Below are 24957 nucleotides of genomic sequence, written 5' to 3'. Positions count from 1 at the left end.
AAAATCACAAACATATATTTAAAAACAATTGTATTTTTGAATCCAAGTAGTGCTTACTTATGACTGTTTTCATGTTCATGCAGAAATAAGAAATTCTGATCATCTGACCCACAGTCTCAGTCCTCAGTCCCTTACAATACTTTTGCCTCATATGTTTTCAGAGATTTTATTTTTAAAGTTTGACTGTAGTCAGGGGTGAGGTAAGCCTCATCTCCATCATTTTACATTTTGTCCTTCCCCTAGAAGGAACAAAAAGTAACATTACAAATAAGTTGATGGAAAGAAAACTATGTCTCCAAAGAATGAGAGAGTTACATTTATGATGAATGGAAGAGCATGTTAGACTGGAGATTTCTAGAATATGAGCAAAACCTGGAAACTTTTTAAAAAACAAAATTCTTATATTTGATATGAATGATTAAAAACAAATGACAGTACATTTTCAAATAAATTTGGCCTCCATCAAATAATTATAATGTTTCACTTTTGTTTTTTTGTCCAATACTGTTCTAAATCAAAATGACTTGATTCTTCCTGTTGAAGGGTCCTTCTGATGCTGTTTCAGTAACAGTAGTTACACTCAGTCCTGGAAAACTTTTGTCCTTTCAAAGTAATATCATTTTATTAAGGGCACAAATGTCCAGATTTCAGTGTTGTAGCTAAGGTTGATGATGGAGATGACAAGCAAAATTTGGCTAATTGGTATATAACAAGTGAGAGGACAGGATTTTATTTTGAAATTCATAAAATGAGGAAATAGGAAAAGTAAATTTTTAATAGTTTCAGAATATGGCTTAAATACATTAATTCCTATACTGTTTTATGTTGTCTTTGTTTCTTTTAGGATAATAAAGTCATTTTATACTTTCACTACTTAGCATTCACTCACTCACTCATTCATCCATTTGTTCTTTATCAGTTGGGTCTTCCCCTTCCAGTTTCATACTGGAGATAGTGTCTTTCCTTTGCTGTGAAAGCTTAAGGGGACTTGCCCACTTTTCCATTAGGCTTTCTGTGCCTCATGTATGATGGGAGGAAGTTGCTTCTCCATCATTCCTTTGCTTCACTAAAATGCAAGCTCTTCAGCAATTAGTATGATTACTGCCCTCTTTATTTTTTTTTTTTTTTGATGGAAGGTATTTAATTTTTTCTTCCACAATTATAAAGTGAACTGAAGCGAGAATCTTTATCTTAATAGAGGTTTACTATTAAAACTGTGTCTTTCATGTCGAAATCTGATTCAAAATCATTCTTTTGTAATATTTTCTAGTTAATCAAAATAGCTCTTTGAAGGAAAATTCTACATATATCAAGTTTTATATTACATATATCTTTTCCTCTGTTACACAAATGAGATTTCTGAAATATATATAGAAGTGGCTATGGAGGAAAAAATAACTGTTTGTCTCAGGTAGGAGGAGGATGCCGTACAAGAATGTTTAGTATATGCACCTTGTAGTAGTCTACTAAAAAGAAAACTAGTTAATATTCATGGGTTCTATATGAATTAAGTACTCTCATAAATGACAAATTTTCTGTATAGTATTTTATATTGTTTTAAACCAGGAAGAAAATTGTCAGCTTATGGATTTTAGAAATAGTGTTCTTATGAATAGTACCGATGTATTAAAAGGCGTGTTTGAAATGTGAAAACATTGTTAAAGTTAATATTTTTAAAATATTCCCGATTTCATAGGAAGGAATGGTGATGCAATTATGTGACCCTCTAAGTAGAAGAGTTTACTAGCAAAATTGTTGATAAAACAATGATTTTTCAATCAAGGGTTCTAAAATATCTAAAGTCCTTCAAGGTAATAAATTGAAAAAAAATGCAATTAAAAAATACAACAAATAAAAACCTGCATTTACACATTCACACACATAGCAGCTGCAAAGGTTAATTGCAACATTGAATGTGTGTGTGTGTAGTAAACAATTTCTTATGGGCATAATCCATATGTCAATAAAACCTTTTGGCAAGAAGTGAGAGTTATAGAGCATGGGCATGACATAAATCATTGCCTGGTGGCACCTGCAAAAACTAGTTAAAGTATGTGCAAAACTGGTTGTTTCAGCAGTGATTATAGTAAGCATGGGACTGAGAGGATTTCATAGAGCCTAAGTAGTCAGATGTGCCAGTATCAAAGAGGGTTATTAATAATTTTCTCCAATAAAAATAGCTTGTTTAAGGTAATGGTAGTTCATTATTGTATTAGTCAGGATTTTGCAGAGAAACAACCAATAAGGTGTGTGTGTGTGTGTGTGTGTGTGTGTGTGTGTGTGTGCACGCACATGTGTATGTTTATATAGAGAGAGCATGTGCGTGTGTGAGAGAGATTGATTTTAAGGAATTTGCTTCCATGATTATAGGATCCAAAATCTGTAATATAAATGACGAGGCCAGTTAGGCTGGAGACCTAAGGAAGAGCTGATGTTGCAAGTCCTAAGGCCTTCTCCTGGCAGAATTCTTCTTGCTCAGATGAGATCAGTCTCTCTTGTTCTATTCAGGCCGTCAACTGCTGCTTGGATGAAGCCCATTCACTTTATATGCTTTGCTCAAATTCTACTGATTTAAATATTAATCTCATCAAAAACACCCTCACAAAAACATCCAGAATGTTGGCCATAATTCTTTGCACCATGGCCCAGCTAAGTTGACACGTAGAATTAACCATCACAATTATGACTCTTGTTCCATTTTGGTTTTGTATGAACAAAACAGGTAAATTGAATGGGGACACGATGTGGGTCACCACTTTTACATTCTTTGAGTCTTGGATGGTGGTTGGTACAAGTTTCTGCAATTCATCCTAAAATCCACTTTTTCACATGATTTACTATCCTGCCCAAGGAGGTAGGGAACAGTCCAGGGATCTTCCACTTTTTTCGTCCTGCCACAATGACCCTTACCCCACAGGTATGAGGACCAACATGGGGGCTTTTCTAGTTGATAACTATTCTTCTGTAGACTTTTAAGAAATATTTCCATATTTTTCTCAGGGAAATAACTGCCAGATAGATCTGCAAATACCAGAAACACTGTGCAGTGGACTTAGGGCAAATTTAATTTATCCCCTGGACTCCATAAGCCCTTACTCTAACTGGAATAAAACAGGATAATGTTTTCAAGTAATTAATTTTTTTGTGTTAGATCCTATTTCTAACAGTATTAAAAATTCCTGGGTTTTCACCTTTCCCCAGTGAGTAGTTATTCTGGCAAAATGATGCCTGGGATTCATTGGGGAAGGGAATATTTAATATATATATTGATAATGGTATGGCAGAATTCTTAATAAAAGCCTTCCCATTCAATCATGTGGCTTTGGAATCTATGAACTAATTGGGTTGTCAAAAATAAGTAAAAAATAACTATTTTCCGTTGCAATGAATGATGTCAGCCACCTTCCTACCATTGCTCTATTTTTTCCCCAATTTTATAATTGGACAAAATCTTAGTTGCATATAAATCTTATTTTTTTATTTCAGCATATTATGGGAGTACAAAGCTTAGGGTTACTTATATTGACTCTGCCCCACGCAAGACAGAGCTTTAAGCATGTCCATCTCACAAACAGTGCACACCATAACCATTAGGTATGTATATATCCATCCACTCCTCCCCCTCCCATCTGCTCAATACCCGATGAATGTTATTACTATGTGTGCACTGAAGTGTTGAATTAGTTGTATATAAATCTCACCACTGGGAACACTACAATCCTACCAGTCAATACAAAAAATGCCTCTGGGTCAAGGCACCATGATAGCTAATCCAGAATTGCTAAGTATTATAATATTTACATCTACTTCTGATTAAGTGCTATCACCTGGCTTCTTATATGCTATAATCTTATTACCTCCTTGATATTATGGAGCCCTGTAATCTCCCATCTTTAGCCCAGACTACAGAATACAGCGACCTTTGTGTTTTTTTCACCTTCTTGCACCAATGTAATTTTTCACTGCTTTAAAAGGATTGAGTCCTCTGTGCTCTCTTAAGGCCAGGACTTTCAAATGGTGAGTTCTCAGATCATATCTGGTAAATCCATTCTTATTGCCCTACCATCCTAAACTTCTGTCCTTCCTCAGTACTTTGCCAAAAAGTGTTCCAGCATCCCTACTACTTTTACTGTAGGCTGTGATTATGTACAAGCTTCAAGGAGTCACCTCAATGCACATATTTGGGTCAGGTCCAGGTGTTCCTGCCCAAAAACTGAATTCACATTATGAGTAAGTTCTGTGTGTCAATAAATTCTCTTCATATTCATCCTTATATTGCTTCTCTACCTTAGTCCAATAAACTCAATTGACTCCCAGATGTTTAATCTTGCTTCCTGCTCTAAATATTGACTAAATGCTACAATACCTTCGGTCTATAATCTTTCTCCTCCTGAAGTAGAATTATATTTTTTCACTCAAACTGTACTGAGGATCCCAGCGTGGTTATTAGCCTGAAGGCAAAGAGCAGCTGCAGAGAGAGCTCTTAAGAATAACATTATATTGTGAAGTATCTATCTCAGATAATTTCTGTGTACATTCCCCGGACCAGCGGAGATGAAACTTTGCTCAAAGTTGCAGAGTGCCGTTTTTGATATCCAAGAGGGTTCAGAGGGATTCAGGTGTTCAAAATTTTCGGGCTCATCCACTCAAATATCCCTTCCCTAAAACTTAGTTTCCCATGTTTTGTTCTGCTTTTCAAGAAGGGCCATGACATTGTCATAGAATTATCAAAGCTAGATAGTCTCCTTTATAGTTCTACTACCTTTGTCATTAAAACCCAGATCTGATTTTAGCACCGTCTGCCTTTCAATTCGAGGAGATAATATCTTCAAAAACTGCCTCTGGCTTTTATAGCTTGCCTTGGATTGGAGATGAATGCCCTGAGCCTATTACTTTCTTTTTTCTTAAAGCTTCTAATTCAATTAATAGATGCTAGACCTTTTTTATAATTTTCATTCTCCCTGTACCACTAAGGGCCACATACAGCTAATATTTCACTGTCCTACATTTAGTTTTAATTATGGGTAAAAATTCTTCATTCTTGTGATGCATATGCATGCCCATTTACCACCAGAAATGGCATATGTTACTTTCAGATCAGTGAGTAATCCAGATCCAGGATTCTATCCTTAGAGTCTGCCTTCTAGTGCTAAGCCTGGTTGCAACTACCTTAACCAAGTGTCCCTAGAAATTAGCACAAAAGATTGTGCTACTAGTGTTATCTGGGCCCACATGCCTATGCTACATGATGGATAAATGTTGTGAGAAAAGGAAGAGGGGGATAGAATAAAAAAGAAGCATTATTGATCCAGGGATTCAAGAAATGGGATCAAAAATTGATCCTCTACTTTCTTCTTCTTAAAAGCCAAATAAAATGGGTCTTAAGATAGTTGGTCCAAGGAAAGAATGGAAAGAGATTTCTCCACAAGCTTCCCTAGCTCATTTGTCAGAGTTTTGCCTCTTAAGAAATTAACTGCCTGTGATTCAAAATTTGACACCTGTGGTGGCTGAACAATATTTCACAGCATCCCAGTCTAGCTGTCACATGGCAGTCCCAGAAAGAAGATGAGAGACGTGTAGCATGGGTTCAAGACAAATCATCTGGTTAGGTCAGCATAAGGTCAGCCACAGTTTACACAGTGATAGATGTCACAGTGGCAACTGGGATAAAAAAACAAAACAAAAAACTAAAATGATACAGAATATGTGTCTGACATCCATAGTCTGAGCTATGATGATGATGTGAATATAACTAAATGAGACCTTAATTATATAAGGAGTCAAACTTAGTTTTTGGTAACCAAACTATTTCTCTAAGTTCACACTGGCTTATACAAAAAGGGAAATTTATTGACTTTAAAAACTGAGACGTTGTGTGCCAATACTGTCTTCAGATCAGCCACTACCCAGTAACCAAGTGGGTTCACCAAAGATCCAATTTCTTTTTTTTTCTTTTTCTTTTAACCTTTATTTGCTCTTCAGAGTATTGGCATCAGTCACACTTAGTCTCAAAATGAGACATGACCCAGGATTATATACTATTTTCTCATGTGTCAGGAATGAGAAAGCACAGTTTTTACTCAGAGTTTCCAACGGAAGTTTAGAGATTCAGAATATTATCTACTTCTGAGTCTGACTAGGAGGCTGCATGTAGTGATTGGCTTAACCTAGGGCATATGATTTTCCCTTGGACATGAGGGTAGAGTTATCCCTAGGAAAACAAATCCTTAACTCCCAACTAGAGCTAGTGTGTAAAGAAAAAATGTCCCCGTGGATACTGACATAAGAAAATAGGGGTGATTGTCCACATAAATAAATTATTGCTACTTAATAAAATCAACTAAGTTTAAAAATACCATAAAATGTGGCTTTCATATGATAATTCTTAAAAAAAAAAACTTAATGAAAGGTATATATTGTTTAAGTCTTAAAATGTGTTAAAGGTTAGGAAGCTCTAATGTGGAAGATGCTGAGCTTTAGTCTCATTTCAAAAATATCTGAAAAATGTTTTAAAGTAGCTAGCGTTTTCCTCAAAATATAAGGAATGAGAAATTCATAAATATTAATCAATGACACACCTTAAGTGCAGATTTCCTACAGATCATGGAGGAGAAAACTCAGAAAATCATTCGTTCCAAATTTCCCCTTTATGGTTGAAATTTATCTGATTTTGAGACACACGAAATTCTTACAATTTTTGTTATACATCTAGTGTTCTTGTTAAACATCTTGTTTTCCTCATATTAGATAACCTTCACCCCACCATGGAAATTTTAGGCTCACCATGGCATCATTTCATCAGTTATAATGTTATTTAGATAATGGTACTGAATGTTTTAGTTTTATTTCAAATAGCCTTTAATATCTATGACTGCCAAATCTCCTTTGCAACTATCCTCTCAAATGTCATAAAATCTCTCTCTCTACAATGCTTTCTACCTTTGGACCTGCTGTTAAGATCAGATCTTGTATTACCTGATTGATTTTTGGTTTAGGCTGATAACTCTCACCTCTTTTTGACATTTTCTGAAGTTATTGCCATTGGACTATAGAAATTACTTAGATAAAATTGCACACTTGCCCTTAAAATTCTAGCTTTGGAAAATGTTTAGCAGAGTATTTTATCAGATACATAAGCCAATCACCGAAGAGAAAGAGGTGTAAGTGCATGGCTATTGAACTTTTAACTTAACTTCTAAATTTTACTTTTATTCTCCTTTATCATTTATATTTTAAAAACTTTCTTCAGTCATTTCTTCATTGAACATTCAATAGGGCTTCTTATTTTTAAGGCATGATGTTTGGTATTGGGGTCAAGTGGGAGGAGGGCAGATTTTGGAAGAAAAGAGTGGCAGCAATAAGGGAATGTAGTTCTCTTCCTCGAACATCCCAATCTAATGAGGGAAGATACTACATTTTATTTTATTTTGTTTCAAAATGTGACAGAGTAGTGTTGATAGAGAATAACATTGCAATTTATAAGTATAAATATAGTGTAAACAGAGCAAAACTGTGCTTTCTGGCAAGTAGTCTCACCTTCATAAGGAAGGTGACTTTGAATAGTCTTGAATAATGAGCAGGACAACACTAACAGGCAGTAACACATTTTACCATCAGCAGTTAAAATCTTGACTACTCCATGTGCTCTAAACTTTATCTCTTTTTCCTCTCTTTATCCATTTTTACTTTTCTTTTCCATCTATCCCCCTTCTTAGTAAAGTCAAGGGAAAAAAAAAAAATCTTTTGTTGGCAGGATATTCCTGCAGCAAAGTAACTCACAGGTTACCTCCAGACTGGTGAAGTTCCCTCCTAATGGTTTTCTCCCTGTAATGCCATCTTTTTTTGATTTGTTCTATCTGGGGAGATATATATATTCATTCTCAGGGATGGCCAATTTAATGAAATAACCTTGATAGGCACATTACTTGAATCTATGTGCACAGATAATTTATTTAATTTCACACATTTGGGGGAAAAATCTCTTGGAAGATGAAATATTCACAGCAGTACTATCTTCAAGTATTTTAGTTCTTAGCACCAAGAAACAGAATGAAAATCTAACTTGACCTCTCACTAGCTGCACACCATGGTATTTTTTTTATTGTATTGTCATCCCTAGAGCATATGTTAAATATAACTAGTAAAGGATTTGGACACCTAAAGTTTGCCATTATTCCAATGTACCTTGTTGAAAGCTAAATGGGGGTATTTATATAATTGAGAACTACTCACTGTACTTAACAAGCCTGTTCTACATGTAGAAATACGTGATAAAGGGAAGTGTTCATCCAAGTCATTTTTTATAAGAAAAAAATAATTTCTTCTGTGGCACTTTTGGGCTCTTGGGATAAAAGTCTCATTTTATTTTCTCAAGCATTTTCTGATCTTCATAAGCAAATAACTCTATGCATGGCTTCTAAAATCAGGATTTTAATATATATAAATCATTCTGTCATTTGCTTTATAAAAATGATATGAGTCAGCACATATTCATAGTTCTGCTTCACATAACATTGTGCTTCAATTAAAACATATTTTAAGCTGGATGGAACTCAAATGAGTTTTTGCTTTAATTTTGTGGAAAAACCTCTTGATGATGATCCAGGCATGGATTGGAAAAAATATTGTGGCTTTAGAGCTTATATATGTCTATTACTCCATTGGTGGATTTCGGTATTTTGTGAGATCCTTCCCAGTCTTTCCATTGGTCAAGCTGCACTCCTGGAAGCCAGTGTTTATGCAGGGGGCTTGGGGATTTACTAACCTGGAGGCCTGCAATAAGGAAAAGGGTATGTTTCCTTTTAACAGCAAGAGTGTACCTTGGTAAGATCCAGACAAAAAAAAAAATCACAGCTAGCCTCAGAAGTGGATCCCTTTTGGGGACTGATAAGCAGCTATTGAACTCTGCACTCATTCTGAAAGTTTATTATTGCAGCTACTTTGAAAAGGAAGTTCATTTTTTATTAATAATTAACACAATTTAACTTATGACATTGTACGTGCCACTCACTAAGCTAGGCGTTTTCAGCCATACAAAGTGCTTTGTACGTCTCTCAATTATCCTTATCATATTGTAATATGGTTCATTGTCCACAAATTCATCTATTCATTAAATAAATGTGAATTGAGCACCACTCATACCCTAGGTATTTTGTTAAGTGCCAAAGATGGCCAAGATGAGTAAGTAGTTGCATTTAAGATGCTTGCTGTCTAGTGAGGAAGATAAGCACGTAGTCAAATTATTTTAGCAAGACGGTACAAGATAGTGATTTTGTACGCATGGCAGAATTTTTAACCACTCTGCTGTACCCAGCCTATAAAAGTGAAGCAGGACAGAACTTGAAACCTTTTGGATCCTTACACCTCTGATATGTATTAGGTTTCTTATCATTCAGTTTGTAGTATTATTATTAAGTTACAATAATAGTTCTTTGATTGTTCACAAATGTGTTTTTAGGTTTCCAGATGTATATTGATTTATTTTTGTGTGTGTGCTTATCTTTTGTTTTCTGATTTTTAACTTATCTCCATCATGGTCAGAGAACATGGTCTATAGGATTTCAATTTCTGAAAATGTATTAAGGGTTGCCTTTTGACATAAATTTGGTTAGTTTTAATGTTCTATTAATATTTGTGTATGAAAATAATATATGTATGTTCTTTAATTTCTCCCCTCTTAAAGCATCTTAATTACTTTACAATCTGGCATCCTCTCATCTCACTAAAACATCTTGTGGTGGTCACCCATGAGCTCTACATTGTAAATACAATGTGCAAGTCCCAATCTTCATCTTGTGTGACTGAACTGCAACATTTGACACAGTACAACGCTGTCTTTTCTTTGAACTGCTGTTTTCAGTTGGGTTCTGGGACACCACTCTCTAACTTCCCTTCATATCTTACTAGCATCTCCATTTTATTCTCCTTTCCTGGTTTATCTCCATGTCCCCAGTCTCTAAAAGTTGGTGTACTCGAGGTTTCCAGTCCTTAGACCTCTTTTCTTCCCTAAGCATGCTTTGATGATCACAGATGATCTCAATACTTTAATGCTACCTATATTCTAATGACTTCTAAATTTACACTTCCAGGATTATTTTTTCTCCTGATTCTCAGATTTCTTTACCCAGCTTCCTATTTGATATATTCATTTGAATGCCTAATAGACACATTGAAATTGACATCTCCACAATGGATCTCTTAATAACTGCCCCTGCTGCCCCGGAGCTACTATCTGGGTAGTCCTCTTTATCTGAGCAAATGATAAGGCCACTTTTCCTGTTGCTCAGATCCAAAACCAGGGAGTTACGCTTTCTCTCTCTTTCTCCTAATAACCCACTTTGAATCTGTCCGCAAATCCTGTCGTCTTTACCTTCAAATATATTCATATGGTAGCTACTTCTCACCACTTCCACTGCTTCTGCTCTTATCCAAGTCACATTCATCTCTTTTCTAGATTGTTGCAATAAGTAGCCGCCTTTATTGTTTCTCTGCTTCTTACTTTATACACTTTTGCTGTTTTTTCTTCTTAGCATTTGTTGCTGTTATGTGCAATGTATTTTTATTATTGTTGTCTTCTATAATGAAGGCCTCCATACGGATAGCAAATTGTGTGCACTTTTTTCTTTATTGCTGTATTTTAAGCCCCCAAATTTGTGCTAGCATATAATAATGCTCAAAAAAATTATCAAAAAAGAATGAATGAATGTTGTACCCAGTTGTCAGCTGCAGACTGGACACCTTGTTGTTCCTCAAATAAGTTGACTGAGACACAGATTAGCCTGCTGTAAGTTTACAACGAGTGTTGGTGGGGATCAACATCTGTGAAAGAGAAGGTAACAAAGCAGGAATGGACAAACAGAAGATGGGCTGCAGTGCAATCTCAACAATGGCCTCAGATAACACCATGGGAAGCGTTTCTGTCTTGTTCCTAACAGACCAGGCTGTTCTAGTCCATATCCACCAGTCATTGGGTGCAGGCCACCCTTGATAGCAACGTTGGTGAAGTAGCATGGCTAGCTTAGAGCAATTTCCTTCCAGAGTGGGATGAGAGCTCCAGCTGGCAGCAGCTCTCCCAGCAGCTAAGAGTAAAGGTTCTTTAATTCTGAATGTGGATCTTTCAGGTGTTCACTACACTTAGCAAGCATGCTATGCCCTTAAGACTGTTTCCACTTCCTAGAAGGCTCTTCCTCTTGAGAATCACATAATTTAACTACTATGTACCTCCTGCAAATAAGAATTTGTCTCTTTCTTGAAGGGCTTACTTTTTTTTTCTATTTTAAATTAAAATACATGATCTTCACAGTCACAAAGCCATTTCTTCTAATGTATAATATATTGCTCAATTACATGTTTACTATTTGTCTCCTCCAACTACAAAGTTGTATGAAGACTTCTGTCTACTTTTATCAATGAAAAAAATCACCAGCATCAAATACTACACATAGTATTGCAGATGTCTGTGGAATGAATGAATTAATGAACTTCTAGCTTCTGACTAATTTGACCTTGTGGCTTTTTTTTCATTGTCAATATTTTTTCTTATTTAACCTGTTGAAATAAGGAGTGGAAATGTATCTGCATACACAGCTTGCACATATACAAGTATCGGTGTACTGTATTGCTATCCCAAATATAAGAAACAGTGTTATCATTAATGTGTTGGCCAAAACTGTTTTATTTTTAAAAAATCAAATGATTTTTAGTTTATCTCAGGATGTTATGGGGGTACACATATTTTGGTTACAAGTAATGCCTTTGCTTCGCCCAAGCCAGGGCTAGAGGCATGACCTTCCCCCATACAGTGTGTACCGCATCCATTAGTTGTGAGTTTACCCTCCCACCCCACTGACTGTCAATCAATGAATATTACTACATGTGAGCATCTTAGTGTTGATCAGTTAGTACCAATTTGTTGGCAAATATATTTGGTGCTTATTTTTCCATTCTTGTGATCTCTCACCTTGAAGGATGGGCTCAAGCTCTATCCAGGATGATATAAGAGAAGCTAGATCACCATTGTTTTTTGTAATTGAGTAGTATTCCATGCTATATATACATACTGCATTTTATTAATCCACTCATGTATTGATGGACACTTGAGTTGTTTCCACATCTTTGCAATTCTGAATTGTGCTGCCATAAACATTCAAGTGCAAATGTCTTTATTATAGGATGTCTTTTTTTTTCCTTTGAGAAAAAAATGCCTAGTAGTGGGATTGCTGGATCAAATGGTATTTCTATTTTTAGCTCTTTGGGGTGTCTCTAAATTTTCCACAGGGGTTGTGCTAATTTGCAGTACCATCAGCAGTGTAAGAGTGTTCCAATCTCTTCACATCCACAGGATTTGTTATTTTGGGACTTTTGGATAAAGGCCATTCTCACTGGAGTTAGGTGATATCTCATTGTGGTTTTGATTTGCATTTCCCTAATGATTAAAGATGTTGAGCATTTTTTATATGTTGGTTGACCATTCTGTTGTCTTTTGAAAAGCTTCTGTTCATGTCTTTTGCCTATTTATTGATGGGGTTGTTTGATTTTTTTCTTGTTGATTTTAAGTTCTATATAGATTCTTATTATCAGCCCTTTATTGGATGTGTTGAACACAAATATTTTCTCCCATTTTATAGGTTGTCTATTCACTGTAATGATAGTTTCTTTGGCTATGCAGAAGCTTTTTAATTTGATCAGGTCCCATTTATTTATTTTTGTTCTTGCTGTGCTTGCTTTGGGGGTCATCTTCATAAATGCTTTTTCTATGAGAGTTTTCCCAACATTTTCTTCTAGAAATCTTAAGGTTTCATGCCTTAAGTTTAAGTCTGTTATACATTGTGAGTTGATTTTTTGTGAGAGGTGAGAGATGGGGGTCCAGTTTCAGTCTTCTGCATACAGATATACAGTTTTCCCAGCACCACTTTTTGACTAGAGATTCATCTTCCCAATGTATATTTTTGTCTGATTTTTTGAAGATTAGATGACAATATGAGGATGGTTTTATATCTGGGATCTCTGTCCTATTCCAAAGGTCTATAGCTCTATTCTTGTGCCAGTTACATGCTGTTTTGGTTACTATACCCTTGTAGTAAAGTTTGAAGTCTGGTAGACTGATGCCTCCCAATATGTTCTTTTTGCTTAAGATTGCTTTGGCCATATGAGGTCTTCTCTGGTTCCAGATGTGGCATAGAATTATTTTTTCTGAATCTGTAAAAAATTACAGTGGTATATTTTGATAGGGATTGCATTATTTCTGTAGATCACTTTAGGTAACATGGACATTTTAACAATATAGATTCTACCAATCCATGAGCATGGTAGCAATTTCCATCTGTTTACATCTTCTACAGTTTCTTTTCTCAGTGTTTGATAGTTCTCCCTGTATATCTCTCACCTTTTTTATTAAATGTATTCCTAAATATTTAATTTTCTTTGATGCTGTTGTGAAAGGTGTTGTGTCTTTGATTTGGGGCTTGACTGTTATTGGTGTATATGAATGCCACTGATTTGTGTGCATCAATTTGTATCCTGAGACTTTACTGAATTCATTTGTCAATTCCAGGAGTCTCTTGGATGAATCCTTGGGACCTTCTAGATATAATAGCATATCGTAAGCAAAGAGTGAGAGTTTGACCTCTTCTGCCCCCATTTGGACACCCTTAATTCCCCTCTCTTGTCTGATTGCTCTGGGAAGGACTTGCAACACTATGTTGAATAGAAGTGAAGATAGTGGGCAACCTTGTCTGGTTGCAGTCCTAAGTGGGAATGTTTTCAATTTTTCCCCATTTAGTATGATATTGGCTGTGGATTTATCATATACTGCCTTAATAATCTTAAGGTATGTCCTGTCTATGCCTATTTTGTTAAGAGTTTTTATCATACAGGTGTGCTGGATTTTGTCAAATGCTTTATTTGCATCTATTGAGAGAATTATATGGTCTTTATTTTTGTTGTTATTTATGTGGTGAATTACGTTTATAGATTCATATATGTTGAACCAGCCTTGCATCCTGCACAAGATGCGAAACCTTGTGATAATTTTAATTCTCAGAATTCCAGAGAGTAATGATAGCTTTTTTATTTTTACTGCCATGCTGGGAAGAATGAAGTAGAGCCTGACGACTAGAACAAGGCTGTACTGCAGCCCATTGACAAAATATTCTAAGGTCATCTTTTAAAGCAACTGGGAAGAAAGTAAATTCTGCGTATGAGAACACCCAAGTTCCAGGCACTAATCTGGTTCCTTAAGGGTTGCATTAGCTCTAATGTTTCTTCACTTTTGGTGTAGTTGTGTTTTCGTATTGTCTCAGGACCAACAAGACTTGAGTAGACTTAGAGGCTAAGGAAGACTCGGCTAACAAGCTGTATCCACCTGCAGCTTTTTCCCCAAGAGTTCTTACAGGAAAGATGCAATAGAGAATGATGCCACCAGAGGGCACTGTGGGACCTCTTTGAGATGTTTAGCAGGATTGCAAGAAAAGAAGCTTGGGGACAAAAGCTTAAAAGAAACCCTCAAAGCATAGAGACATATTTTGCTGATGTAGTTAATAGCTTTGCTTCAGTTTTTAAAATAGGATAGCAAATAATGCTATAAGTTGCAGTAGGAATTAAAAAATGGCAAAGGGTATTAACAGACGACGTTTCACAGAAAGATACACAAATATCCCCTAAATGTTATGAAAAGATGTTCGACCTACCTCATAATTTTTTAAAATGCTAACTAAAATATGACATTGATATAATTTTTCTTTTTACCTGTCAGGTTTGTAAAAATCCAGAAGTCTGCCCACATACGCAGTCTCATAGATTGCTGGTGAGAGCACAAATTGGTTTGATTTTCAAGGAAGGAAATTAGGCACTATATCTAAAAATTACAAATACCTTTGCCCTTTGACCTCCTCACCTGTATAGGAATTTATCCTATAGATGTACCTCTTAGATATTAATATATGCATTTTTTTTTACTATTGCCTCTTTAATAATAGCACAAGAGTTTTAAAAAATCAAACTTAGGGGCCAGGTATGGTGGCTTATGCCTGCAATACTAACACTTTGGAAGCCCAAGGTATGAAGATGGCTTGAGCCCAGGAGGTTGAGGTTGCAGTGAGCTATGACGACACCACTGCACTCTAGCACCAGCAACAGAGCAAGATCCTGTCTCAAAAAAAAAAAATCAATTTGGGGGGACTTCTGGTTAAATAATTCATGTTGTATCAAAACAATAGACATGAAGTTAAAAATAATGAAGATGATGAAGATGCTCTTTATTTAGTGATACTAAACACCTCTAATTTACTTTATATGAAAAAATGCAACATTTATGATAGTGGATAAAGGATGCAATTTTTCAAAAGGAGGTAAAAATATACATATGCATGTACTTGTATTTTTCAGAAGGAAAGTTTGCAAGAACACACAGATTCCAATAAGTGTGGTTTCGTTGGGTTGGAAATGAGGATGGAGGCAGGGATGAGGGTAATGTCCTATATACTATTTTGTGTGGCTTAGATTCATGAATCCTGGGAATTTATTACCTTTTCACAAAACAGAATAAGTATTTTTAACAATTGCAGGGGAGGACTTTGGGTACTCATTGAGAAGATACTGGTAATTCAACTTTTTTTTAATCACTCAAATATATTAGGTACATAGAGGTGCTGTCTTAGTTAGCTCTTTAGTTAATGCTCATTTTCTGCTTGAAATCAATTAGTTCTAGTGCTTTTTGCAACCTTGAAATAAGTGACGTGAATCCATCGAGACTGTCCAGAGAAAAATTAGAAAGGTGCTTGGATTTTCCTTTGGGACCTCTTCTGCTGAGTTTTCTTGACTTTCCATGACAGTCCTACTTCTCATCATGGACCAGTTGTCATAGGCTGATTTGCCCTTTGGGCAAAGAGGAAAGAAGTTACTGAACCCTTTTATTACATTGTAATGGGATTAATCTAGAAATGCACATTCATTTATTCACTTCAGATTTATCGAATATCACTAAGAACCTGGCAGTAACTCACCTTCTGAGGATACAAATCTGTTCAGACACACAGCCCCTCTCTTCCCTCAAGAAGCTCATAGTCAAACAGGAAGCCAGACATGGTCTAATTGTCTTGTGGAGTATTGTGTGCCATGGATGAACAGAAAAAAGAATGGCCACTTTGATAAAGAGTTGGAAAGAGGACAGGACTGGGAGGGAGGGAGCAAAGGAGAAAGGGGCAAATAAATATAATAAAAAATAGTTGGGGAAAGCCTTCAGTCATTTCATGCATTATAAAATAGTTTTTCTAGGCAAAATAGGTTTGAGATGGGGAGAGAAATAATTCTAAGCAGAGGGAGCGGCACTTACGAAAGTACACAAGTTTGAAAATACATGGTCTGTTAGAACAAGTAAAGAAGGGTCCAGCATGACTGGAGCATATTTGTCTGCATTGATTTGTTTTTGTAATTTGAGAGGAGAGCTACTGCCACTAATGCTAATATCATGTACTCAGTAGGATTGTGTTCTAGGTATGTTATGCCATTTAATCTAATGATAAAATTTGGAAGTACATGTTATCTCTGTTATACAGAGAATGATATTGAGAAATTATAAAAGTTGAGTGACTTGTCTAGGATTATGCATCAATTAGACCTAGAACTCAAACCTGATTCCAAATCCCATGCTCTTAACTATGAATAAGAGTGTTTGCTGGATCTCTTCTATTTCCCCTTGTAGATTCATTCTTTATCTTTCTCCATCCTACTCTCTGATCCAGGAAAGTAGCCTGGCTGAAATGGATCAACAGGTCACCACATACTCAGGCTTCCAGTGTGGTTTGCCCCATGGTAATCTAGGCAGAAATCCAGAGGGAAAGAAGATCAGAGTGGTTTGTCCTCAGGCTTCCTTCTGTGCTGTCGTCATGTGCAACCTGTGACTCACAAGCAAATATCACTACTCCTTCCCTGGAGGTCCTTTCTGTATATCTGACCCCTTCTGCATGGCCGTAACTGCTCATTGCCCTGATGCCTGCAAGTCTAGGGTTGGTACCAACTCTATCACACCTTCCCTTGTGGTTTCCTTACATACCGCCTGCACTTTTGTAAATAGCTTCTTTATTAAGCTCTCCTCCAATTATCCTAATTTGGAAGTGCCATCTGTGTTTAGCTGGCACCAGATCCATGTTCAAGAAGTTATTATCGAAGTGAGATCTGATTAAAATCTATTGTGGCAGTAGCAGAAAGAATGAAGGAGATGAAGTGGATTCCAGAATGGCATGAAAGAAATATGAATTTCAGAAGAAGGCTGAAAGGGGCTCTATTGTGAGATTCAGTTCAGAGTCCAACTCCAAATCCTGGGGAAGGGAGGGAAAAGGCAAAGGCAGAGCAAATGCTGGACAATCTGCAACAAGATGGGTGTGTTGCTGCATCTCTTGCATGTTTAGCTAGAGCTCCTTAAGCCACCCAACTGTACACCAAACTGGTTCAAGGCTAAGAGCAGTGCAGGTCAAGTGGCTTTATTTGTGAGTAGTGAAAGATCCTGCCTGGCACATCCCATTCATACAAGCAACCCAGCTCTAAGGTTTCTGCTGAGTCTACGATTTCATCTTGTGGTCAAATTGTCTATTTTGATCATAAGTTCCATAGCGGCAACATGACACTCTAGTGTATTTGAGGAAACACCAGTGTTATTCACCAGTTTTTCACTAGTTGGGGAATATAAAATAGCACAGGCATAAAAACTAATGGAATTGCATTATTAAATTCTGTTTCCTACTGAGATTCCTTTTCATGGTTAAAAAGGAATTCAAAAAAATGAAATATTTTCAGCGTTATCTTCTTGGGTTTAAAAATGTATTTTGATTTACAGTCTCCAAGGACAATATATAGAAAATGGCTTTCTAAATTAACACATCAATTACTTAAACCGAATGGATAAGAATGGATTGCACTCAAATCACCTTTTATAAGGACCATTTTATAGGAGATAAAATATAGATGGTCCCTTTGACTTATACAGGTGCTATATTAATCACTGGGGTGTAAATTATAGAGGTGAAGAGTTTACACTTCTTTCCTTTGTGTTGAGCATTCTGATAAATGAGTATCTAATGTGACAGGAAAAGATAACATAATGAATATCTTACTATGCTTCAAGGAACATGAAAAAAAAAATGACTGACACTATGTTTTGTTCCAGGTAGGAATAAAAGGCAAGCAGTTTCTGGCCTGTGACATTCCAGTTAACGGTGTCTGACTGACAGCATGTTGGCACCAGCGTTGAGGGAAGTGATGGGCTTCGGCTCCAGGTGAGTTCAGTATAGCTGAAGTGACTAGTTCTCCCCTGACACCAGGGATGCGTCTTTCTGACTTTATCCACGGAATTCATAATTCATAACTCCATCAACCCTTTTCCCCATTCACAATACTAAGACATAGCACTTCTTTAAAAGATTACAATTTTAAAATTTGAAACTCTCTTTAAGGTCAGTGCATGCTTTTTTTCCCCCTCCTAACTTCATGTTATAGAAAAGGTAACCATGAATGGATTCTCTTCTGAACTGCAGATTAGAATGCCTGAGCTATAAGTAAAATAGAAGATGAAACTTCATAAGCGGGGAGACTATTTCTAGTAGTAATCAAGAGCGGGAAACCAGAGTTACAATTAAGCATTTTGACTAGCACATTGTTTCGTGCCTTCTTAATGGCAGGTACTTACCCTTGAGGACCCTAAATTTTGTCACTTCCAGAGTCAGACAATTAGGGCAAGTAGATAATCCAATAACTCAAAAGACTACTTGATTTCTGGTCTTAAAGGTAAAAGAGATAAGATCACTGACGCCAACCCCAATTGTGATCCTCCCTGAGTTTGTACCTTCTGGAGTCTATAGCCAGAATATATTCATCACATCATGTACAGGCATTAATATGAAACTTTTGTAAGCTGAATTGAGTAACAGATTATTAGTTTAGGGAATGGGAGCTAAATATCATACAATTTTTTAAACAATTCTTTATACATTATGAGGCCTACACACGTCTCGTGTAATTCACAAAAATTCTCTGCCTTCCGTACTTTCAGAGACTAGTAAAGAAGCTAAACTAATCAATACTACTAGAGCAAGTACTATAGAAAGGATACATGAATGTGCAATAAGAATTTGGTCTATTTATCAAATGCCTTAATCCCTACTCCACAGCAATTTTATATCTAGTGATTTAATGTGAGAAAATAATTGGGAATGTCTAAAAGCACTTAAAATGGTGTTTCTTACAGTCTGTTTTAACAGTAGTGAAATATTTAAATGGCCCAAAGATGAAATTTTATAGAATTCATTAAAAAATATTATTTTTTCAAATAGTTAAATTCTATAGAACTATTAAAACACATGCTTTAGAAGTATACTTATAACATGAAAGAAGAAAAAGCATATTTAAATTTTAAAAAGCCGATTAAAATATCTTTATAGGATAAACATTTGTGTGTGTAGAGGAAAAAGATATAAAAGGAAAAATATCAATATAAAATAATTTTATTTCATTTTAACTTTATTTTTCTGTGTTCATGAGGGATATTCTATAATCAGAAACATTTTTGAAAATTAAGTCATTGAATTTTTTCATAATAAGGATATGGAAGAATAAGATCATGAAAAATAATCACTTTCTAGAAGGATTAAAAATCAAGATACAATACAGAAGTGTAGTCAAATCATGTATTTATATAAAAATAAAGTTTATATAAATTTTTACTTAAGTCTTTTTTCTTATAAGTAAATGAGAGTTTAGGAGAGTCAAGATAATAATTCCAATTTAGTAAATGTGTAAGTCTCTGAAAAGGAATGGAGTTGGAGTAAGGCCTTTAAGGGCAACTATGAAGAAATGTTCTCAGTATTTATAATAGTTAAATTTGATCTGTTGTAATGGATAAATGTACAAGTTACACTCACTTATATCTGTTCTAATGGATAAATGTACAAGTTACTCTCCTTGTCATTTTGTGGAAAACTATAAATGGCATACATTCCACACATTTAAATACTAATATATTTATTTCACGCTTAGGCAAAATAGTCAATCTGATATACTAAGTTATACTACCTTTAATCATACACTTAAACTTTATAAATGTTGCTGCATTTTTAACAAAAAATTAAATCATCATATAAGAAATCATAATTAGGAATATATTGTTCATCGAATCCTGAAAGTTACTTTTGTTTTATTGCTTTTTTTATGCAATTCTTTTTAAATTTATTCAATGTCAGTGACACATGAATAAGTTATACATTTATTTATATTAAATCCCAAACAGCTGAGCCTAGTGGCACAGATCCATAATCTCAGCTTTTCTGGTGGCTGAGCTGGGAGCATTGCTTGACCCCAGATTTTCAGACCAGCCATCTCAGGGAAAAAAAAAAGAAAGAAAGAAATAAAACACTACTATCTTATGTGAAATTCATTTTGACAATAAACTTTGTAAAAAAAAATATTGATAGCAATCTTTTTCTCAGACTATTTTCCCCATAGACTGTGATTTCTAAGTCCATTCCTGTGCTTATTCTTGTATATTCTATGTGTATGATAGCCCTTATATACTTGGCTTCTATATTCACAAATCTATAACTCTAACCAAACCTACACTATAGTTGTATACTAGATCAATATACCAAATGAACCACAGGTATCTTAAACTCTGTATCCAGTGTTGACGTCTGACTTTCCTTTCTTCCTTGAAGACTGATTCATGTGTCTTTTTTAGGAGGACTCCCTGGTGTTCCCAGCCCTAAGCTGGATATTTCTGAGTATTCCTAAAGGCTGCTTTATCTCATAGCAATTCTCCTGTATTTTTCCTGTAGACTGAGTATTTGACTCCCGCCCTAGGTCTTTGGATATGAGTACCATCCATTATCACTGTGTGCCCTTATAAAATTGTGACCCATAATTAGAGCAAAAGAGCTGTAATTTCAAAATAATTTACATTCTTTACTTCTCTTTTTTGATCACTATGAAGAGGTTCAAGTTGACCACTTCTGTCATATAGCTCTATACAACTTTTTTAACTCAAACTTCCTGGGGACCAAAAAAAAATCATCCATATCTAGGTTCTAGGTTCTGTGTCTGCTTCAAACTCCTCTTTAATGGTGTCCTCTCCTCCTGCCTTCCCCATTATCAAGTCTGAAAAAGCAAATACTGCTTGATAAGGAGGGGAGTAGATGAAGAGCTGCCCACATTAAGTAGGGTTGAATTATGCTTAATGGACAGAAGTGGCAACTTTGTGAATACAGGCATTTTAATATTTTTTTCTGCTTTTCATTTTGTATTTTGATAATTCTTTATTATTTTCTTTTCTGTTCTTCTCTCTCAATGTGTACATTATAAATGTGGGAGCTAATTAATTATTTTGGTTGACCGATATCTACTTAAATATCTACTCTGCCGCGTATGGTTATGCAACAGTGTTCATAGTCTCTTGAAGCCTGAGGTTTAAATCACTCATTCTAAATTGCTCCCATTCTATAAATCAACTAATATGTTCATGAAAGCCTTTTACAAATGTTCAGGCATCTTATTGGTGTGATCACTGATATTACCAACCAAAAAGAATAGATAACTTACCAAAGCATCAAGTTTAGAGAAAATGAAAGAAATTGGCTTCTAAAATGTAAAACCTGTGTGTGTTTGTGGGGGGGAGAGACAGACAGAGACAGAGAGATAGATGGTTTCTACCAAGTTAGATCCTAAATTAACTTTGTTTTCTTCCATCTGATATGAGGTCAACTATCACTAGTCAAGTTTAAAAATGAAAAAATTTGAATCAGTTGATCAATTCTAATAATGTTTAATAGCAAGAGATTTTTCCAAGTTATTTTTTCCGCTTCATAACATTGTATGTCTTTGTTATTCCTGTAGTGAAACATTTCTTTACTTTGTATAAAGTATCTTGAAGAAGATATTTGCAGAGATTCCCTCTTTTTCACTTTAATGTGTATGTACCCTGCCCATCAAATCAGCATGGTTCAATAGTTCATAAGGTGCTCTCTCTGGCCCTTTATATATTTATATATAAATATATAAATGAATTAAATTCTGAACAAAAACCTGAGATAATGAGCTTGGCAACATAAAGCAACTTCCTTTTATGAAACTCACTCACAAAATAAATGTGGTATGAAAATTAAAGACAGAATATTAAGATAGCATTGATTCATTGATCTGGAAATTAATTCCAGCCATATAATATTAATAAGACTTCATGATCTGAAATTTAAGCTGCAGCTAACATCATGCAGCGACAAAAGTTATTTAATACTGGCAACAACTGTAGTAATGCCAAATCTTAACAGTTGAAATTACATTTACTGAAATACTATAATGGGAATATTTTTAAAAGTGTAATAAAATATTGGAAGTTATAAGAAGATAAAAATTTGTTCCTATGAATCATTGTTCATTAGTCATTCAAGAGTATATTCCTAGAATACATCAAAATAAGTCTCATGTTGGTTGCACCTAAAGCAATTAGAGTTCCAAATAATATGTCGTAAAATCCAGGTGCATTGGGTTACTACTACCCAAAACTCTTAGCTGGGTTTTCTGCTATGTCCTATATTCACATATTTCAAGAAAATTCAAATAACATGAAAGAAAGGGTTAGAAGAATGAGACTGACTATCAAAATGACAGCTGTCAATAATTAAAGACATAATAATTCAAAAAATATAAAGCATCTACTGCGTAGACCTCGGGAATACAGGTACTAAATTGAAAGCAGAAATATTTAATTATCATCCACCACAAGAGATACACTATATACACATACTTCTAAATATTAAAATATGTTATGCATACGCATTCAAATCACTAATTTTAGTGTTCGGTGCTAAAAGGATAAGCAGAGATCAAATGCCGATTGTCTTTTAAAAGACAAGACTACTCATGACTTGTGCTAAAGCAACTGAAATGGCTTCTTGAAGTTGAATTTGTTATAAATCTAATGGCAGATGCAGGAGCTGGGAATGGCATTGTGGATGGAGGGAATGATATGCGCACAATGACTTCTAATGTAGAGGACACAGAAAAGGACAGTTAGTGATTCATTTTGTAAACAGGGTAGTAATGGAGGATAATGCTGAGAAGAAAGGGCAGAAATTAATTTTGCTGTATCTTAACTTTTAGCCTAAGGAAATGTTTTATGCTGCTGTTCCTCCAGTGATACGTGTAGTTGACATTGTGTTGGACTCCTAATAGCATCACAAGTAGAAATGCTTTTAAATATTTTCTAACTTAATATAGAAATATTCAATATTTTATTCTGGTTAAGTATATGATAGTTATAACCAAATCTAAGAAGTTCATAGTAGTGCTTAAATATCACAGAATTAATAAGCAGCATTAACCTCCTAAGGCATATAAAATACAAATGTAAATGTGCAAGTACTTTTTCCTACAACACTTGATTGTACTGTACTTTCCACACCAAACATTAATAGTTTCAAGGTTATAAAACAACAGTTCTTGCAACTATTAAAACTAATTTTGGCGGCCGGGCACGGTGGCTCACGCCTGTAATCCTAGTATTTTGGGAGACCGAGGCGGGCAGATTGCTCGAGGTCAGGAGTTCCAAACCAGCCTGAGCAAGAGTGAGACCCCGTCTCTACTATAAATAGAAAGAAATTAATTGGCCAACTAATATATATAGAAAAAATTAGCCAGGCATGGTGGCACATGCTTGTAGTCCCAGCTACTCGGGAGGCTGAGGCAGGAGGATTGCTTGAGCCCAGGAGTTTGAGGTTGCTGTGAGCTAGGCTGACACCATGGCACTCAGTCTAGCCTGAGCAACAAAGTGAGACTCTGTCTCAAAAAAAAAAAAAAAAAAACAAAAAAAACTAGGCTTATTACAGGAAAACTTTTTTCTCTTTTGTAGTAAACAAAATTCAATTATGTGATGGCACAATACTGAAAATGTAAAGATTAAAATACAAACTTTATGGTAACCTATAGATAAACATTAAGTAACATTTATCTTTATCTTTCTGAACAAAGGCTAGTGAGTAACCCACAGCTTTGCTTTCTCAAAGCACTTGTGTCAATGATCCTTTATTAAAGTTTCTCTTGAAATTTTCACATTAACACTAGTTAGTTAAAACCTGAAATGAAGATTTCTATCATTGTAGTCAAGAATGAGTTATATATATTTGAGACTTATACTTTTTCTTCCATTTCTTAATTCATAGTGATATAGTTATCTTGACATTCAGCAAAATTTTAAATCATGGAGTTTTTTTTTTTTTTTTTTTCTTCCTCTACTTTTCCCCTTCTCTACTCTGTCCTACTCATTCCACATTATGTTTATTGCAGTGAAACAATTTTCCAAGTCCTGAGTCGTCTTGCGTAGCCTCTTTTATATCTTTTTTCCTTTGAGATTTCCCCTGCCTTTACCCGTTTTACAACCCAATTATTTTTGGTTTGGACAACTAAAAAGTTATCTTACTATTAATCCCATTTCTGTCTTTATATCCACTATTCACCCTCTCTATTATATTGTCACCACAGTTATTCTTCTGATATATAAGCACTGTTGTGCAGTTATTACTCTTAAAATGTTTCCTTTGTTGATACTGAGTTTTTAAGGGCTTGACATGGTGGCAGAATATTAGGTAAATATGAGGTAAAATTTATAACTGAGACTGAAACTTACTGGAGAAGTTGGAGCTTGGTATTAATATATAGATTGGAGATTTCAACCAATTGTTTTGGTGAAATCATATTCAGTAGTTGTGGTGTTATGACTATGTAAATATTGATCCTCTAGGTTTACATTCTTAGCATAAATCAGTTTTTTCTGAAGTTTATAATATCAATGATTACTTCAAATTTCAAAAATATAAAATAATTAGAATATTTGATTTCCAGTATTAATAGTGATATGTTGATCTCCTCCAGCTACCATCCTTCCATCCCATCTGACTGGCATCACTCTAATGCCAACCCAAT

General features: G+C 35.2%; 1 protein-coding gene across 40 annotated transcripts in view; it reads left to right on the top strand.

Moving 5' to 3' along the window:
* Nucleotides 1–24957, top strand: part of PTPRD (protein tyrosine phosphatase receptor type D) — a 2082753-nt gene that overhangs the window by 594422 nt on the left and 1463374 nt on the right. For all 40 annotated transcript variants that reach the window (XM_076008727.1, XM_076008702.1, XM_076008696.1 and 37 more), the window contains one exon: nt 18161–18269. The gene's annotated coding sequence lies outside the window, so the exon portion shown is untranslated. The remainder of the gene's footprint in view (nt 1–18160; nt 18270–24957) is intronic.

The sequence above is a fragment of the Microcebus murinus genome, chromosome 12 (assembly GCF_040939455.1).
Source record: "Microcebus murinus isolate Inina chromosome 12, M.murinus_Inina_mat1.0, whole genome shotgun sequence".
Taxonomy (NCBI): domain Eukaryota; kingdom Metazoa; phylum Chordata; class Mammalia; order Primates; family Cheirogaleidae; genus Microcebus; species Microcebus murinus.
The sequence above is the reverse complement of the archived record's forward strand: the minus strand, read 5'-3'. Positions and strand labels throughout refer to the sequence as shown.